The 16,361-nt window shown below is 44.8% G+C and overlaps 1 protein-coding gene across 4 annotated transcripts in view; it reads right to left on the bottom strand.

The window, feature by feature from the left end:
* Nucleotides 1-16,361, bottom strand: part of LOC123766472 (trichohyalin) — a 129,571-nt gene that overhangs the window by 95,354 nt on the left and 17,856 nt on the right. The window contains exon 1 of one of the 4 annotated variants that reach the window (XM_069308286.1): nt 13,117-13,477. The exons of the other annotated variants lie outside the window; for them this stretch is intronic. The gene's annotated coding sequence lies outside the window, so the exon portion shown is untranslated. Of the gene's footprint in view, nt 1-13,116; nt 13,478-16,361 lie in introns of those variants that run through there. 4 annotated transcript variants of the gene reach the window in all.

Here is a 16,361-nt window from a genome sequence, read left to right as displayed (position 1 = left end):
TCAGCGAGGTCTCACGACCATCGGAAGTCCCCTCAGCTTCTGCCCGGACCGGTAAAGACCTTTCATCTACGTCACTCTGAAGAGAGACGTAGATAAAGCGAGTAGAGTATCATTGCTATTGGGTCGGGTTTACTCGCTAGCGTAGATCGCTTGGGTGTCAATAAAACCAAAATTATTTCATCACATGTTACATGAAACTCAGAGCAGGTTGAGGGCACAAGCAGTGTGATCTTGCTGATAGTGTGTATCCTCCTGATAGTGTGTGATAGTGTGCACCCATACTCTTGAGGATAGTACGCGACGCCCCAATCCCCAGCTGTGGCAGTGGACAACAGCTACCCTTTTGTAAACACAACACAAGCCAGGATATTTCAGCATGCCCGAGGGCTTACTCCTCTCTTCTTAAGTTGGCAGCAGCCGCCCCCACCACACACCAGGACCACAAGAGTCATACTCTCTCAAAATCTTCAAACAAACAATGTTACCGGACTGTTATGTTTGAGACGTTCCTGAGTACCGTTCCTGAACGTTTAATCCGACTTCGTTGTCATTATGAACTCTCGGTATGCCTTACCTCAAATATGGCGGCTGAAGTTTGTATTTACTAAACAGATTATGACCTCCGAAGCGTTACGAGATCGTAAACCCAAAGTTATTATTGTAATGGACACCGTAAAGTTTCGCGGAGCTCGTAAACTTAGTAAATATAGACTGAGCCGCCAGGATGGACGCGAGAGGTAGAGATGTCGCAAGTGGACACGTAGAAGCAGTAGATGTCTTAAGTGGGCGCGTAAGTGCTCTGTGAATACCGACACTAACATTCTGATGCTCTCTAAATATTGACATTATTGTGATGACGTTGATCACTGTGAGAACACTTCACTGTATGGTGACTGTGTTAATACCACTCATTCCTCAGTCTTAACCCCCCCCCCCACACACTGTCGAGCAGCAGCTGAGTGTGAGTGATGGGTCAGGGAGAGAGCGCGAGAGAGAGTACGAGAGAGAGCGAGAGCACCTGATCAGGCGTGAACACGCTCAGCCAACCCCTGTGACCTGGAGATGATGAACCAGCGTGAGCCAAACAACAGCACAGTGCTGACATGAGCACGCAAGGACTCGCCCACTTCATTCTCACCCAGCCCCTACCCCCTTCTCTCTCTTTCTCTCCCCTCAGGAGGTAAGGGGAGGAAGACTGAGGGGCGCTTGAGGGAGAAGGGGAGGGAGGGGAGACTGGACGTTGGCAGCGCTGAGAGGCGACGGGATTCCCCGTTGGTGTATTTTGGTAGGGGCAAGGTTAGGCGTCGGCGTTGTCAACACGCGGGCTGTGGTGAGGTGGTGGTGGTGGGTGGTGATGGTGGGGGAATGATGGTGGGTGGTGATGGTGAGGAATGATGGTGGGGGTGATGGTGAGGAATGATGGTGGTGAGAGAGAAGGTGGTGAGAGGTAGAGATGCTTATCTATCAGTATCTACGAGTAAGGTGCAGCAGCTCTTCCTGTCCCGCCTCTAGACTGGTTGTATACCCGTTGCATTACAAATGAACTCTAACATAATATTACATCTAACTTTAAAGGTGTGGATGGAGGTGGCTTCCACAACTGCTTTCAGTCCATCACACGTGTTGAACACTCTCACAGGTTACGAAAAGTTCCTTACATTTTGTCCAACTCATTTGTGTTTCCTGCTTCCACTTGTGTCCTCGTGTCCTATTTGCTCTCAGTTTGAACAGGCTGGCCTTGTCCACCTTGTCTATTCCCCTCAATATGTTGTATGTTGTGATCATATGCCCTCTCCTCTATACGCTAGGGTTGCAAGATCCAGGTCCATTAACCTGGAGAAGGGTACCGAACACTTCCTAGCTGCACAAACTCCTCATGCTGGGGACTGCATGTTGGCTGTTCCTAATTCCTCTTTAGGCATCCGCCTGGACCATCAGGCCTTAGGAATTAGTGTTGTCCTGAGCCTTGCGACCCCTGTCTATCGAAAAGGTATAGATCAGGGTCATCCCCCCCCCCTCATAACACCCCTACCCCCTCATCACCCCCACCCCACCTGCCCCCTCACGACAGGCTGCGTGTTGACAACGCCTAACCTTGCCCTACCAAAATACACAGGCTGGGGAGGTGATGAGTTTTGGAAACTGGAACATATTGAAGAGGGTGATAGGGAGACTGCTGACATGGATGAAAAATGTTCTTACTTACAGACAGATGAGTCTGTTGCAGTCTCCGTGGTGTAGTGGTAAGACACTCGCCTGGCGTTCCGCGAGCGCTATGTCATGGGTTCGTATCCTGGCCGGGGAGGATTTACTGGGCGCAATTCCTTAACTGTAGCCTCTCTTTAACGCAACAGTAAAATGTGTACTTGGATGAAAAAACGATTCTTCGCGGCGGGGATCGTATTCCAGGGACCTGCCCGAAACGCTACGCGTACTAGTGGCTGTACAAGAATGTAACAACTCTTGTATATATCTCAAAAAAAAAAATGAGGGCGGTAATCAGAGAATGTATCTGACTAGATGAGTGATACTAGAGGACTACCACTGGGTTCAGTTCTTCATTCAGAACTGAACATCGTCTACATAAATGTAGAAGGAATACAGAACTATATGAACATGTTTGTGAATGATGCTAAGCTATTACGGAAGATAGGAAACCCCTAGACGATTGTCAAGCCCTTCAAATTGATCGAGATAAAATAAATGCTTTACGCACCATGTGGCAAATAGAATTCAATGTGAATAAAAGCCATGTTATGTGATGTGGAATAGGAGAAAATAGACCACACACAACCTACAAATTATGTGGAAAGAACTCTAAGAGACCTCGGGGTGGCTCTGTATAGTGAGGTGTCGCTAGAGGAACACATAAAGAACATTGTGAGAGGAGCGTATGCGTCGCTTTCCAACTTCAGACTTGCTTTTTAATTACATGGATGGTGAAATACTAAAAAAATTATTCATGATTTTTGCGAGACCAAAAATGGAATATGCAGCAGGCGATGAGTCACAATAACGTGGCTGAAGTATGTTGACCAGACCACACACTAGAAATTAAAGAGACGACGACGTTTCGGTCCGTCCTGGACCATTCTCAAGTCGATTGTGAATCGACAATCCCCACAATCCCCCACAATCGACTTGAGAATGGTCCAGGACGGACCGAAACGTCGTCGTCTCTTCAATTTCTAGTGTGTGGTCTGGTCAAAATATGCAGCAGTTGTATGGTGCCCATATCTCAAGAGGCACGTCAATAAAGTGGAGGGAGGGAATTATCAAGGGAAATCGCCAAGCCATTATGACTGTATAGCGCTGGGAAGGGGTCAGGATAAGGATTTGGGATGGGACGGGGGGAAGGAATAGTGCCCAACCACTTGGACGGTCGGGGATTGAACGCCGATCAGCACGAAGCGAGACCGTCGCTCTACCGTCCAGCCCAAGTGGTTGGGCATCAATAAACTGGAAAAGGTGCAAAGGCATGCTACAAAACGACTTCTAGACTTGAAAAATAAGAATTATGAAGAGGTTTGAGGAGTTAAATAGGTCAAAGCTACAAGTATGATAAAAAGGTAATATAATCACCACTTACAAAATAATAACAGGAAGCGACCAAACTGCCAAACAGGAATTCCTGAAGCCTCATAAGCAAGAGGACACAGATTCAACCTAAGGAAACAAAGGTGCCGAGAAAATATTACAAAGTTTTCTTTTGCAAACAAACTGGTAGACGGTTGGAATAATTAAGTGAGAAGGTGGCGGAGGCCAAAACCGTCAGCAGTTTCAAAATATTACACGACAAAGAGTACTGGGAAGACGGGACACCACGAGCGTACCTCTCATCCTGTATCTACACTTAGGTAACCACACACAGGCAATTGTATATATTTCCTCTCTCTATTAAAGATTAAATGAATTGTGGGGTTCAGTCCCTGAGCCCATTATGTGTCTCTGTAACTCTTTCCACTACCGCCCACAAGATGGGTATGGGGTGCATAATAAATGAACTAAACTAAAAAAAACTACTATTAAAGAAGGAATATATCAGTGGGGAATAACAAGTGGTTACAACCCACAGTGTGAGACATATTAATGCCACCAGTAGGTTACGTGGGCTTGGCCAGAGATCAGCGAACTGATCACCTCCCACTTGCTCCACGTCGAAGGGTCTCAACACACACACACAAGTTCCCTTCCCTCGAACGCCCTGTGATAGCAGCAACAACAGTTCATCACCTGGAACACAACGGTCCAGGAAGACTCCAAGGTACAAGTCTCTGCTGCTGCTCCTCAGACCCAGCTGACCATCAAGGATACAATCCCACAGGAATGTAACTTGCACAAATCCGGATGGTATTACTCATAAGCTAATGCAACAAAAGACCATTCAGGAGACTCTTCGCTACTCTAAACTATTCAATATATCACATAGCTTAACGCTTTATTTCTTAAATGCATTATATATATATATATATATACAGCACTGCTACAAGACGAAGCTTCCACAGGTGCGGAAGAGTGCGCCCATCGCGGCCCTCCATACATCAGTGCCAATGAGGCGAGGATGCCAGTGCCATTAGCGGAGAACAGGGGGGGGGTGGTAAGGGTGATAATCCACCCTTACTGAGGCCTCGGGAACCCTCGGCTCAGGGCCCCCGGGAAACCCTCGGCTCAGGGCCCCCGGGAAACCCTCGGCTCAGGGCCCCCGGGAAACCCTCGGCTCAGGGCCCCCGGGAAACCCTCGGCTCAGGGCCCCCGGGAAACCCTCGGCTCAGGGCCCCCGGGAAACCCTCGGCTCAGGGCCCCCAGGAAACCCTCAGGAACCCCTAGAAGACGATACATCTACTATACCCACTCTTGGGCCAGACAGCTTTACAACATAACCTCCTCCTGACGCCAAGTGACAAACGTTAATAATCTTCAGTGCGACAATAAATATAAATGTTGGACCTCCACGCCTCACACGCGTGGGGATCCAGGGTTCGAGACCCATACAACCCAGGTGAAGGGGAATGTTTATTTCCAGGAAAATGTTGTTGTTGTTGTTTCAGATTTAGCTACTCAGAACGAAGTGTGCATGTAGCACGGGCTATGGCGAGCCCGTAAATTTCCAGGGGAGTGTGGATGATAATTTATAATTGTTTGGGTTGAGGCGAAGGAAACAATGCCGCCTCAGCCACCACCTTCACCGCCAAGACGAATGGCGACCTCGACCCACAGACACATTCTGTCCAATAGGACCCATTCTGTCCAATAAGACAGTAGGACCCCATTCTGTCCAATAAGACAGTAGGACCCCATTCTGTCCAATAGGACCCCATTCTGTCCAATAGGACAGTAGGACCCATTCTGTCCAATAGGACAGTAGGACCCCATTCTGTCCAATAGACTGTAGGACCCATTCTGTCCAATAGACAGTAGGACCCATTCTGTCCAATAGACAGTAGGACCCATTCTGTCCAATAGACAGTAGGACCCATTCTGTCCAATAGACTGTAGGACCCATTCTGTCCAATAGACAGTAGGACCCATTCTGTCCAATAGACAGTAGGACCCATTCTGTCCAATAGACAGTAGGACCCATTCTGTCCAATAGACAGTAGGACCCATTCTGTCCAATAGGACAGTAGGACCCCATTCTGTCCAATAGGACAGTAGGACCCCATTCTGTCCAATAGGACAGTAGGACCCCATTCTGTCCAATAGGACAGTAGGACCCCATTCTGTCCAATAGGACAGTAGGACCCATTCTGTCCAATAGGACAGTAGGACCCATTCTGTCCAATAGGACAGTAGGACCCATTTTGTCCAATAGGACAGAATCAGACTCATCATAATGGTATTCACTCTTATGTTGGCACTGAGGCCTCATGCCAGGAGCTGGAACCGGTTGTGCCAGGAGCTGGAACCGGTTGTGCCAGGAGCTGGAACCGGTTGTGCCAGGAGCTGGAACCCATTATGCTGGTACTCGAACCGGTTATAGGATATTCTGCGTTACGTTTTCACAATTACTATTTCACATTCGGGTTCCCAATTACTGGCGAGTGCACAGGAGCGGGTGGTAATCGGCGAAGGGGCGGTGCCCAGTCAATCCTCCTTGCCCAGGATTTGAACCTGGGGCCCTTTGCGAGAGCTTGAAGAGATACTGTGCGTCTTGATAACGATCTGTGGCAGGAGTGATTGATTGATAAAGATTAAGCCACCCAAGAGGTGGCACGGGCATGAATAGCCCGTAAGGCGGGAGTGGCTTGCTAATATAATGTATATAAAGGTTATTCACATCACTTCTTTTGCCCTCTCTAGGCACACACAGCATCGCTCCTGTGCCAGGTAAGTTACGGGCTCACCATAGCCCGTGCTACTTGGAACTTATTCCGAGTAGCTGAATCTATAACAACAACATCACTTCTTGCTCAAGCAACAGTTCACTGCTACAGTCAGGTGTGTGTGCTGGCAGTGACGCCGCCTCTAGCGTAGTACACTGCAATTTGACGTCAAAACTCCCGAACGGACTAATAAAGGTGAACTACAAATCACAGCGTCTCACAAACATTCCAGTTCGAGCCTCTTAATACATCATTTGTCTGTCTATTGTGACAGCTGGAGAGGACGAGGGTGGGGCTGGAGCATCCCGTCTAGGGGCTAGATTCACGAAGCAGTTACGCAAGCACTTACGAACCTGTACATCTTTTCTCAATCTTTGGCGGCTTTGTTTACAATTATTAAACAGTAATGAGCTGCGAAGCACCAGGAGGCTGTTTATAACAATAACAACAGTTGATTGGCAAGTTTTTATGCTTGTAAACTGTTTAATAAATGTAACCAAAGCCGTCAAAGATTGAGGAAAGATGTACACGTTCATAAGTAGTTGCGTAACTTACATCATCACACACAGATCACACTAACGTGATGCATCAAAACCCTGTCGTAGCTCAGTCGATTAAGGCAGTGTCTGGGATGCTCCCGGACGCAGGTTCGAATCCTCGTCACGGCCCTTGTGGATTTGTTTTGTTGCGTAACTGCTTCGTGAATCTGGCGCCAGGCTCCCTAGGGATCGTGTCTATACAGCCAGTCCAAAACAAAACAGTGTTACCTCACGGGGCATTAACGCCGCATGACGTTTCGCTGCATTTTTTCCCTTGCCACCTTCCTACCCTCAGAAATGTGTCCCTCCCACGCTACGCCGCCCCGCCCACGCACAGCACCGCCACTCCCAGGCACAGCACCGTCCCCTCCCATACTAAATATAATCGTATGACGTCCCTTGGCAGTTCTGCTGTTGACACTTCGGAGTAATATTTATAAGCTTATTAATGTCCCCCCACGCCCGTGACTATCATCCCACGCCCATGGCTGTCCTCCCACGCCTACGTCTGTCCTCAAACGCTTACGTCCGTCCTCAAACGCTTACGTCCGTCCTCAAACGCCCATGGCTGTCCTCCCACGCCCACGGCTGTCCTCCCACGCCCACGGCTGTCCTCCCACGCCCATGTCTATACCCACCCACGCCCATGTGCGTGGGTGCTCACCACCGCTCTCCACTGTGGACGCTCTCCGCGTCCACAGTTTAGAACGGGAGGTCCAGAATCTCCCGGTGTCTCCCATCCCCCTCCTCCCACATGGCAGGGTGGGAGCTGGGAGCGATCAGAGAGGCGATAAAGCCATACGCTAATATATGCTCTCCCACGCATCACGCAGGCATGTCGCATTCCATATGATTATTTGTCATCACCTCTCATACTATGGGAGAGAAGGGTGCGCGGGTGGTATATAGGAGAGAACGGTGTATGGATGAGGAGTATGGCAGAGACAGGTGTATGGAAGATAGTGTTGTATTTAAGGGGTGTTTGGAGAGGGTGGGGCCATGTATGGGAGTAGGAAGAAAGATTTAGACAAAGTATAAACTCTCGTTTACAAAATGGTTAGAAACACACACACACACACACACACACACACACACACACACACACACACACACACACACACACACACGTGGACACAGGTGGAAACTTAGTACCCAGATGAGCCACAGAGACGTTAGAAAGAATTTTTTCAGTGTCAGAGTAGTTAATAAATGGAATGCATTAGGAAGTGATGTGGTGGAGGCTGACTCCATATACAGTTTCAAATGTAGATATGATAGAGCCCAGTAGGCTCAGGAACCTGTACACCAGTTGATTGACAGTTGAGAGGCGGGACCAAAGAGCCAGAGCTCAACCCCCCCCCCCCCCGCAAGCACAACTAGGTGAGTGCAACTAGATGAGTACACAATGGCAGCCGTTGTCATGGTAAGGTAATTAGACTGCAACCTGTCCTCAGGTATTTGTATGTTCTTGGTAATAACTTCAAAACCACTAATGTAATTAGTACAACTATCTACTCCCTATTCATAATTAGGTTAGGTTAGAACAGTGTATTATTCTCAAACATGTGAAATGCGTAATTCGAAAACATTTGGGTATCCTCTAGAATTTCGAATTAAAGAAAACCTAAATATTAGGATGTATTAAAGAAAATGAGTTTACTACAGATTTTCTATATTTTTAAACCATCAATTTATAATACAATACAATTATAACCTGAAAATATTCTCTGTTTAGAACAAAGGCTCACTTGCCAGTTTAAAGAAGACTGTTACTGAAACCGTAATACACTTTCAGACCATCACAAATATCTAAATAACTATCAAGGTGATATGAGAGTGGGATAGCAGTAAAATAGGTACCTGGGTGTTAGTCAGCTGTCACGGGCTGTTTCCTGGGGGTGGAGACCTGGTCGAGGACAGGGCCGCGGGGACACTAAAGCCCCAAAATTATCTCAAGATAAGATCTCAAGATCTCAAGATTGGTGTGTCGATCTAACAGCCTGTTCTCAGGGTAAAGTGATTAGCTCCAGATACCAACCCCACTCACATCACCTATAGGTATTTGTGATACTGTGGAAGCATATTACGGTTCCAATAATAGTCTACTTGTAAACTGGCAAGTGAACCTTTATTCTAAACTGAATATTCTCAAGTTAAAACAGTATCGTACATATGAGATCACTTGTATTAATAACGGCGGTGATGGCTCCATTCACAACGGCTATGTAGAAAATGGTCAGCATAACATAGCCTCAAAGAAAACGGCTTTGAGACACGAGATTACAGGGGACACTGATGAAGACTGCCTGAGACCGCGTGAATGGCGGAGTGCTGGGAAGGTGCCAACTCTACGTCACTCCCTCGACGGTGGAATGGTCGAGAGGGTGACGGACGTATGAGGTGCAGGAGACGGGAGGCAGAAGGGAAGGTTCTGGGGGACATGAGGGGAAGGTTCTAGAGGACACGATAAGAGGAAAAGGCTCTGGAGAACATGAGGGGAAGGTTCTGGAGGACAAGGGGAAGGGTCTGGAGGACAAGAGGGCCAGGTATACAAGGATACAGGACGTGGAAGAGAGCAGTGACGATGTAGATGAGAAAAGCTGAAAGTGATAAAGAGCAAGAGAATCGACGGGTTGTATAATGTTGTCAAAAGAGGTTAATAAGGAAAAGAGCAGAAGGCGAAGAAGGGAAGGACAAGAAGAGGGTGAATATAGCAAGCAGTAGAAACAGATAAAGAAAAATAGAACATGGGGAAAATGAAAAAATGAAAGCCTACTTCCATCAGCAACGAAACGTACATGACGATCCGATTAGGGGTTCATCGGATCGCCATATACATCTTATCCTTATTCCACACTGGAGGGGGGGGGGGGGGGGTAGCCGGCTACCCCGTAACTGGCTAGAAAAAATGGTAGTTACAGATGATTGATTGACAGTTAAGAGACGGGCCGAAAGAGCAGAGTTCAACCCACGCAAGAACAACTAGGCGAGTACACACACACACACACACACACACACACACACACACACACACACACACACACAAAACAGCACTGCACGCAGATATAAAACAGAGGAACGTAGCGTGACGACGCACACAATACTGAAAGGTAAATATGGAAGCCTACACTCTGGGAGCTATATCTGGTGGCCTTCAGCCTCCCGCTTATATCACACCACACACTAGTCACACCCACTGAACACATACCACATTATATATATATATATATATATATATATATATATATATATATATATATATATATATATATATATATATATATATATATTTATATATATATTGTCACAGTAAAATCTCTAGGAAGAGATTCGGCCTACTCCATTACCGCCTATTCTACTCATTCACGTCTATGTAATAGAGAACTGCAGCCAAGAGCAACTACTTCCAGACGTCTAGACAATACCACCAGTCTACCAGTCCCCCTCCTGCACCATGGCCCGTCACCCCACCTCGCACCTGGGTAGCTGGGAGGCCACGCCCTCCGTAACAAGCAGTTAAAGGAGCCGGTTCATAGTTTAAAGAAGACATCAGCGCCCTCTGCTCGGTCGATATTCTGTATATATAGGGCTACCAAGCTCTCCAAGCTTCAGATTACTCCTGTGTGCTCAACTGAGTCGACCCGTTCACACATCTCGGTGTGGTAGCGGATTTAGTCAGACTAGCTCTCAGTATTCTGCACCATATTTTTTTTTGCACCTTAACGTAACGTAAATTTGATTATTCATCTTGCTTGTTTTGCACATTTTGTATTAAAGCCAAGCCTGGATATTTTTTGTAATTTGTTTAATTTATTTGTTAAAGTAAAATATTTTTAAATGTTTTTTCCCTCTGCTTTATCCTACAGTTTATCACACTGTGAATACACCTTTTGCAGTTTTACTTTTTTTTTTATATTTTGTGATTCATTACAGACTGCTCAACCACCAACGTTTACCGTCACAATATTTTATATATATATATATATATATATATATCTGATGAGAGTATCACGACGTGAATGACTTTCCTTCACGAACTAAAATGACCAAGATTCACAATCAGATTCAGAATCATTTAGCATGCTAATAGAGCAGACCTTGAGGTTGCCAAAACTCATTGTGAACAAGGAGAGAGAACACGACTCTAGAAATCTTTTGGAATTACAGATAAAAACAGACCATATTAACTGCTGTTATCAAGCAGGTATAATGGGTCTTAATACACACTATAATTTACAAACTAGAAACCAGAAAGTACCAACCTCGACTGCTTCCCACACTCGGTAAACTTATAACACACAAAACTATAGTCTGGCGGCATAAGACAATGTAGACTTCATTCTCATAAATTCCTGTATTGTAATGAGATAAAGTCTGCCTGTTAAATAAGAACATTCAGAAATGTCTTCGTTAGAGGTCAAGAACGGCTTCTGTCATCCCTGTTACCAATACAGCTTTCAATCTGTGATTCAAGGCCCTCAGAATGCTGTGTTGTCTCATGAACCAATCATGACCAGTGATACTTTACTGTGAAGGTGCTATCTCCGGGTTAAAAATTATAGTATTAACTCTGATAAATTATATTATCATCTTAAGTAGTTCTAATTATCTCGTTCAGGCTGGCCCCCCAATCCTGCCCACTGCTGATTACGATAAGATGTTAAGCTCTGCTATCTTGACGTATGTCAATGGAAATTAAGGTAATTAAGCCTAGCCTTAAAAATCTAACAATATATCCATAAAAAGTTATAACAATACACTGGTTAATTCCCGATTATACACACGGGTGCCAGAAAATGTACAGTTCCAATATACCGGAACCAATTGGTAAAAAAAAATCACATGAAGCTTAAAAAGGTACAAGTAATCACCACTACTTTCTTTGCCTGTGTAAACAAATTGAATAGATTGCAACATTAAGACAGCTCTGACACACTACGTAAATTCCTAACTACACCTAAGGCTAACTACACCATATTTAGAGCCCATTTTACCCACTTTAAAGCACTTCCTACATTAAAATTCAACGACAAACCAATTAACAGATACACAAAGAAGTCACACTAACGTTACTGAGGTGACTGGAATTGGTTCGAGGCACCTCAGTGTTCCAATTGTTTTTCTCATAGGAGCAAGGTAATACTTTGGGGCAAAATAGCCGACTATCACAGTGCTTCGGGGGGGTAGGAATAGCCTAAGCTACTCTATCCCTTTGAGATGTATTGTTTTTCTTGTCTCAATAAACTTACTTGAACTTGAACACAGTGCTTCAGTCTGGCCCAATGTCCTACACACCACTAAAGTTTTAAATCTGCCAAGGGTGCTTGCCGTAAACCAGGGGTGTTGTCCCTTCATATTTTTGCTCAATTTCCATAACCGACAATTTCAAACATGTTCATTTAATAAAACATTTATCATTTTCACTATCTAGCAACATCCAATCACCTACACACACACGAAATCATCTTACCACAAAGCTTTCCTAAAATATTGGATAGTTGTCTGGATACAAGGCTCCCAATGTCGATCCTTTTATATTATAATTGGTGGTTATGCTGGCCCTCCTCCCCCCTGCCCCCCCCCCATTCTCTGCCTCCCTCTGGGAAAATAACCAGTTTCTGCGTGAGGCTATCTTGACAGCTAACTTTACATCTTGACAGCTAACTTTACATCTTGACAGCTATCTTTACATCTTGACAGCAGCCAGTTAACTTGTGTGTCCACAGGGGACACATCTCATACATTATTCATCATTTTCTATTTCTGAAGTACCTAGATGACATTTACATCTTAACAAAACTTATGCCAATTAAAACACAACTAGCTAGAGATTACATTACATTTTCTACACACGCCTATTCCCTCTACATAAATGTACATTGGCCAACCATCATTTTCCATATTATATTACCTATTAGTCACTAAATTTTCATATGTAAATTACCGTAAGACGAATTAAACATTACACAGAACATTGCTATATTTAAATTAAATATCAAGCCTAACCCCCCTGTTAATTCTGCATATTGATTGTTATCTTAACTTACTTCACCTGACAAATGCATTTACAAAGTACTAAATGTGCTTATGGCAGGTCACCTCATTCACTCATGTAAATTAGTAACTACCTCTCCAGTACGCAAATTATAGTAGACCATTTCAATTTCATGAATGGATGTACTGTATCCTCGTTCACAACGGTGTTGGTGGATACACTATATAAACTACAGATGAGAAACATGGCTTATACTGACCTGATCTGCGCACTGCACTAGTGCCTGGCACTTGTGCCATACTGAAGATGTCACGGCACTATCCACAAGTATGTTTCTTCCAAGGTTTCCCCATGTAGCCTAGGCTCTTGTCACACTGAGACTGTCCTCGTTGTAACTATGCTGGCCTCAGTCAATATCCACAGGAGTTTCAGTAAAATAATCACAAAATAGTCCAAAATGTTTCAGCGCATCAAGGACAACAAGGAAAGTACCAAGAATAGTTGTTGTCGTGTACCCATGGACAACGATCGTGGGTACCGCTGCACCCATCAGCAGAAGCTGTCACTACTGAATGTTGCCGACGATCCAGAAACAAAGCTTAAAATGGGACCTGAAAGCTGAAGGTAAAGGTACCACTAAATAACAAACCAAATTGGAGGAACACACGCACCACCTGGCCAGTGTCCCGTCCACCAACAGGTGGTAGCACCTTCACTCCGTTTTCTCTTGTGGCCCAGTTACCGAGATGTCATAGTGTCAAAATAGTATTAACCCCACTGTCTTGCGTCGTCAACCAAGATGCTGACGAAGGTACTGATCCCCTGTATTCTATAACAAACCTGAAAGTGATGCTGGTTGTGTTGAAGGGTTGTTTTGAAGTTTGGCTTGCTGGAAGACTGTGGTCGTGCGAGAGCTGCGAGTTGCCCCAGCAGATCAACGTGTTAATGATGTTGTTGAAACTATTCAGCATCTAGACACTACAGATAAATTACCCAAACCTGTGATGGATTTGGGCAAGTTATCGCAGCAGACGCCTTGTGACTTAGTTTCCACGATGCTTAGGAAAGTGTGGCTCTGTGACTGTGGTATGATAGTTGACGTGATTCTGGCTAGATTATAATAACATAATAATTAGTGACCCTGCAAGATAGTGTCGATTCCAGAAAAGATGCTTCCTTACGCCTCACTGAGGAAACTAATCTAACTTTTCGAAACTCAGAAATACACAGGATGATGACCAAGCTAACTAGGCTTCAAACACCACAGATTCCTGCAAAGAATAATTCTCCAGTGAAATTAAACTGGTGCAACAATCGACACACATAATGGTACTGTGCCAGCGATCAGTAAAATACAAATGTACTGAATGCTATTTATTTTATGTATAAGGAGCTTTTTATGTTCACTGCTGTACACTTCAGTCCAGCCATAATTGTAACGATTTGTGCAAGTTTGTGCGAATAAAGTTTCTGGATCAGGCTTTGATTTACACAAATTTTAACTAATTAAAGATAGCAAGGTCTGGGTTCCCATAGTCAGGGACAGGAAGCCTCCTAGGCCTGTCGAGGCCCCTCTAGGCCCACGACTGACCCCCCCAGGATGCAACCCACAACTGCTTCCGCCCAGGTACACATTTACTGCTAGGTGAACACAAGAATCAGATCAGGTGACAGGAAACGTTGCCCAAATACTTTTGACTTGTCGCGTTTATCAAACTTGGGACCTGTCGAATGTGACCCAACAGCGCTGACCACTACGCCACATGACCCACAACGTGATGTCACAAGAGACTGAAGTTTAATCATGTTTTAATGAGGGGTCTCTTAGTATAGTTGGCTTCGTTCTCGACTCTCAGTCGAGGATTTTGGCTTCGATTCCCGGGTGGAAAAAAATGGTTGGGCACGTATCCTTTCACCTCTATTCACCTAGCAATAAATAGGTACCTGGAATTTATGGATCTGTTGTGGAATTGCATCCTTGGAAGGACCAACGCGCCTTCTAGAGTTTCCCCTAATTCTTATGTTCTTATTGCAATGCTATTGTTGCAGTTGGTGTTGGAGATGGTGTTGCTAGCATTGTAATGTGTTGTGGTAGTCATCCTCCTCGTCATCGTTGTCATGTATTAACATAGCAGGTGTAAGTGGATGTATTACTAAGCCGCCATGACACTTCCGGTGGTACGATGTGTGCCATCCAGATGACGTCACGCATGCCATCAGAACTTGATCTTGAGATTGTCATGACATTGACAGACGTGTCAAGTGTGGTGGTTGTCGTTCCTTTGGCCCGCCTTAACTACAAGGAGACTACAACACCCTCGCCGTTTACCCGCGCTTCTTTGAATTTCTTCACTTTGACATTCAGTGTACGGCAGCAAGGATGGAGCCGTACCAACCCATTCGGTTTGACCTCCCTGCTGGCCCTGGGGCTACAAGATTAAGTCTTACCCAGTGCTTGTTACTGGTGAAACTCGTCTCGCCAATGTGATTACAACCAGGTCCACCAGATACTGCTGAATGAATAGGGCCCAACATTTAAGTATTGGTGCCAAGTCATTCTTCCCTAGCCTAGGGTTCGAACCCATACGAAATTGGAGCGAGACGGGTGTGCTACCTCTGCGCCTCAGATCTCAAACGACCCACGCACCACCTCACCCAGATTCAGATTCAGATTCAGATGTTTATTTAGGTAAGGTATATACATACAAGTGATGTTACATTAAAGGATTGATATATAGATAGAGCTAGTACATACAATGCCTAAAGCCACTATTACGCAATGCGTTTCGGGCAAGAAAAAACATTAATATCTAGAACTTAATACTAATTGAGCATAAAGAATAAAAGATGTTGAGAACAAATACAAATAAAGATAAAAAAAAAGGGGGAACATGACTGAAAAAGCAGCACAAATACAATGACTGAAAAAGCAGCACAAATACAATAGGTTGACAGTGTTGATTAAAAAAAAAGAAAAAAAAAAGAAAATAACAGACATGGGTTGACAATAGAGGAGTGAGGTAGATTACAGGGAATTTATTAGGTAGTGTTTAGTTTTTATCTTAAACTGGTTGAGAGAGGTACAGTCTTTAACATGGTTGGGAAGGTCATTCCACATTCTGGGCCCCTTGATTTGCAGAGCATTTCTAGTTTGATTAAGACGTACTCTAGGAATATCAAAACTGTATTTATTTCTGGTGTGGTGCTCATGGGTTCTGTTACAACCTTCTATGAAGCTTTTAAGATCAGGATTGGCATTATAGTTTAGCGTTTTAAATATGTATAATACACATGAGAGAATGTGCAGTGACTTAATATCTAACATATTAAGAGATTTGAGTAGGGGTACCGAGTGATGTCTGGGGCCAGAGTTGGATATTGTTCTAATAGCGGCTTTGTGTTGGGTAATTAGAGGACGTAAGTGATTTTGGGTAGTAGAACCCCAAGCACAAATACCATAGTTGAGATAAGGATAGATAAGGGAGTAATAGAGAGTCACCAGAG

Source organism: Procambarus clarkii, chromosome 62, assembly GCF_040958095.1.
Source record: "Procambarus clarkii isolate CNS0578487 chromosome 62, FALCON_Pclarkii_2.0, whole genome shotgun sequence".
NCBI classification, from domain to species: Eukaryota; Metazoa; Arthropoda; class Malacostraca; order Decapoda; family Cambaridae; genus Procambarus; species Procambarus clarkii.
The sequence above is the reverse complement of the archived record's forward strand: the minus strand, read 5'-3'. Positions and strand labels throughout refer to the sequence as shown.